Source organism: Myotis davidii, unplaced genomic scaffold (genome assembly GCF_000327345.1).
Source record: "Myotis davidii unplaced genomic scaffold, ASM32734v1 scaffold210, whole genome shotgun sequence".
In the NCBI taxonomy this organism is placed as follows: Eukaryota; Metazoa; Chordata; class Mammalia; order Chiroptera; family Vespertilionidae; genus Myotis; species Myotis davidii.
The window spans coordinates 1,246,539-1,251,324 of NW_006282396.1; positions in this window are offsets into that span (position 1 = coordinate 1,246,539).

Below are 4,786 nucleotides of genomic sequence, written 5' to 3' on the forward strand. Positions count from 1 at the left end.
GTTTCTCCCTAGCATTTAGAGTACTATGCTCAATACATGTCTGCGGCATGAATAAATATTTCACTGGGGCAGCTAAATGTGCAAAAATTGTCAGTATGTGGTATCTTCGACACAATCGTCACACACCACATAATGAATTTAACTAAAAAACAAGTATTCAGGAAATTTAGCAACTAAGAACGTCAGGTAATAAAACCTTAAAAGAATCTACTAAATTATTAGAGACATTAAAGGCATTTAAGTTCATATATACACACACACACACACACACACACATATATATATATTTCTTAAATGATTTCAGAGAATAAGAAAGGAGAAGAGAGAGAAATATCAATGGTGAGAGAGAATCATCAATTGGCTGCCTCCTGCAAGATTGAGCCTGCAACCCGGGCATGTGCCCTGAGTGGGAATGAAACTGTGAGTTCCTGGTTCATAGGTCAACGCTCAACCACTGAAGCTTCTTAATTCTGTTCTCAGAGTGAAAAAATATACACATATAATTGAGTGGAATATAAAACACCTAAGATTAGTCTAGAGTATACGAAATTATTATAGAAATATTAAAATATTGCTTAAGAAGAGGGTTTTTAAAGTAGAGCTTTTATAAGTAGAAGGTTTGGTTAGGCTAATCTTTATAGAAGGTAAGGTAAGGGCAAAGTTATAATGATATCTTTAGAGAATAACAACAGCTTTAGAGAATATAACAGCTTGCCTGTATTAATGGAATTGTGAGATATAAGGCAAGAAATTTAAACCTAAATCAGCATCATAGTTTTATTCATCTCAAATTTGAATTGACCAGGTAATCATCTGAAAGCCTCTAAAAGATTTTTAGCAGAGGAAGGTCACAATTGAAGTAGTGGTTGAAGTCCCAGGGTACTAGATCGAGTGGGCTAGAGTCTGGTGATAGGGAAGTCATTGGAAATATTAAAATGGTCTAGAGATCTACAAATGAGAGTTTAAATTTGTAATATGTTGGCAACTAGGAATAGGGAGAAAGGATGTTTGTGGGAGATTGAAAAAAACAACTGACACAAATGAATGATATTTTTGTCCTGGGACATGAAGAAGAAAGGGGCCCAATGATACCAGTAGGCTTCTACACTTGGTGAAGGAGAGAGTGACAGATTCTTAAGAGAATACAGAAACCAAAAATAGTAGCTGGATTTGTTCAGGATGGGAAAGGGAACAGGAAGAGAGAAATGATGGATTCAAAAACTAAATTATTATTTGTCATAATTTCAGAGAGATTTCATTAATGTTATCATTGGCTGTTCTACACTCCTTTTTTTGAATCCAGAAGTTGTGCAAAATAATTCCACATTGTTTATAAGTGCTTAAATATCCTTTAAAATGCATATAAGCGAGAAAGAAGTCAAAATGGAATGATATTGACAGCTGTCTCTGTGGCCTATTACTATTTGACTGTGTTCTACAACTTCATTAGTTCAATTGAATAGATATTTTGAAATAAAGTCATTTAATGGTTCAGCTGACTATATAGCAATTTGCATAAATTATACAAAAAACATTTATGTAACAGTGTGCTGGAAATAGTAGAAGAGTGTCATTGTTAATTTATCTGTAATAGTGCCAACAAAATGTATTCCTATGTCGTGAGTCATGAAGGAATCAGTTTGGTTTGAAATAGTGTGGTTTATTTTTTTCTCTTTGAGATACACTTCATTTCTAAATATCCTATCACACAACCAAAAGTTAGCAATGGGTCTTCTGAATTGATTTCAAGGGATGAATGTGATCTGTAACATCATAAGTAGATTGCTTTTCCAGTTTACCGAAGGGACAGCTATGATGCATGGATGAGTGTATCACCGTCCATCTCTGTCACCTCAAATAATTCATGGGAGGTAACAGGAAATTAGTAAGCACAACAGCAAAATGCCAACAAATACTTCCCCTCTTAGATAGAAAAATTATTGGAATGATGTCCTATAAATTGTGTGAAAATACATTTTATTTTCTAAATCATCAACCCAAATCAATGAGTTTGATATTTTTAACTATGCCTCATTCATAAAATAATTGATTTTTCATATAACTTTGAATTCAGTATATTTAAATTCACATGATGGGAAGATCATCAGGTTTATGTCTGCATACTAGGTGTACTGGTTAATAATGTGGATTTTTTTTTCAATAGATGGAGTTACACATATGTTGATATATATGCGATTTGATGTGTATGCTATTTTGTTGTATTGACAACAAGCTTCAAAACTTCATATGTCAAATTTGCTGAAGGTGCTAACATCATAGATATTTTTTACACTTAAAAATGTCAAATTTTGTGAAAAAAAGAGCATTTGCGGGAAGTTTTACTTCATTATTTTGAAGAAAAAGTTATCGTATACTTTGGAATGTCAAATTGTGAAAAAAAGAGCATTTGCGGGAAGTTTTACTTCATTATTTTGAAGAAAAAGTTATCGTATACTTTGGGAAGCTTATGGTGAACATGCTCCATCTCAAGATACTTGTGAACACTGGTTTAAATGCTTTAAAAGTGATGATTTTGATGTGAAAGACAAAGAACGTCCAGATCAACCAAAAAAGTTTGAAGACCAACAAGCATTATTGTATGAACATGTGTGTCAAACTCAAAAACAACTTACAGAAAGATTAAACGTTGCTCAGCAAACAACTTCCGATTGTTTACTAGCAATGGGAAAGATTTTAAAGGAAGGAAAATGGGTGCCACATCAACTGAACGAAAGACAAATGGAAAACCGAAAGGTCATCAGTAAATTAAATATCAGTGTAGACTAATATATTTTATTGTAGAATAAAATTGGAAAATAAATGATTAGCTTTATTTGGGTTTCTTAAATCAAAGCTATATCTGCACATACACAAATGATCATTTACAAATTTTTCATTAAAAATAGCACTTTAAAATAGCAATTCTTTTTCCTAGAGTCACCTTTATATTGCTACTATGGTGGAAAATGTTCTTGTGTAGTTCCTTTAAACTATTCTCTATATGTCTATTAATATTGTTCAGCATATATTTTCAATTTCTGCAACATAATTGCATTTAATCTATGGTTTTATAAATTCCCAACAAAGTACAGAAAGGAAAGGGGAATTAAACTTTCTTGAACATACGCACTCAAACGTGCTGAGTATTTTAATTGTGTAAATCAAATTAATCCTCCACAAACCTGTGTGGTACTATTTTTCACTATAATATAATAGATGAGAAAAAAGTAAATAACTATTAGTACCAGAGCTGAGATTCAACTGCAGATGGACTCCATTCCAATCAGAGTAGCATTTTTCTGAACACATCCTCAGCCCCTATATTTAAACGTACCCTTATCTTCTCCCACTCTTTTTAAATTTTTTTAATTTTCTTTATTGACTAAGGTATTACATATGTGTCCTTATCTTCCAATTGGCCCTCAGAATGCCCCACTCATGCCCTCACTCCCTAGTATCTGTGTCCATTGGTTATATTTATATCCATTCATGCAAGTCCTTTGGTTGATCTCTCCCTCCCCCTTAACCTCACCCTCCCCTGCCTTCCCTCTGAGGTTTGATGGTCTGGTCAATGCTTCTCTGTCTCTGGATCTGTTTTTGTTCATCATTTTATGTTGTTCACTATATTCCACAAATGAGTGAGATGATTTGGTATTTATCTTTCTCCATTTGACTTATTTTGCTTAGCATAATGCTCTTCAGGTCCATCCATGCTGTTGCAAATGGTAAGAGTTCCTTTCTTTTTACAGCAGTGTAGTATTTCATGGTGTAGATGTACCAGAGTTTTTTAATCCACTCATCTGCTGATGGACACTTAGGCTGTTTCCAAATCTTAGCTATGCTAAATTGTGCCGCTATGAACATAAGAGTGCATATATTCTTTCTGATTGGTGTTTCTGGTTTCTTGGGATATATTCCTAGAAGTGGGTTCACTGGGTCAAATGGGAGTTCCATTTTTAGTTTTTTTGAGAAAACCCCATACTGGTCTCCACAGTGGCTACACCAGTCTGCGTTCCTACCAGCAGTGCAGGAGGGTTCCTTTTTCTTTGCATCCTCGCCAGCACTTGTCATTAGATGATTTGTTGATGAAAGCCATTCTGACAGTGTGAGATGGTACCGCATTGTCATTTTGATATGAAACTCTCAGATGACTAGTGACTTTGAGCATGTTTTCATATGTCTATTGGCCTTCTTATGACCATGATATGCTGAGCAACGTTAACTCTCCAGTACCTACCTGCATTCAAAGATACCAAAATTTCCTCACTTTGTGCTCAAATGAAAGTGTATGTCTTAATCAGATTCTTTGCAAATACTATTTTCTCCAAAACACATTTGTTAGGACATTGGATTCATTTTTCATGACCAATCTGTTTACATTGCTTTCACACTGTAGTAACAGGGTCCTGTCCACAAAATTGGCCAAACAAATATTACATAGGACTCTAACTTATCTAATAAATAAAATTCTTTTTGATCTCAAAGGTTAGGGTTATGCATAGATCTTTTCTGTTTTAGTTTGTTCAATGATGTGTTTCTACTGCCCTTAGAAATGAGATAAAATAATATCATTGAAGAAAAAAAATTCTACTGATTTTAGTACACCAAAAAATAACATAGCTCTTTATAACAAAGTATTTATTTAAAAAGATACATATGAGAAGAAGACCAACCCCACATTTCTGGGCATGTTAAGAGGGAAATCTAAGAGAAATTTGGTTTCTTCTATTGTATCCCAAATACCTTTTGACTGGATGGGAAGAGATGGAAAAAATCTAGTGGCTTT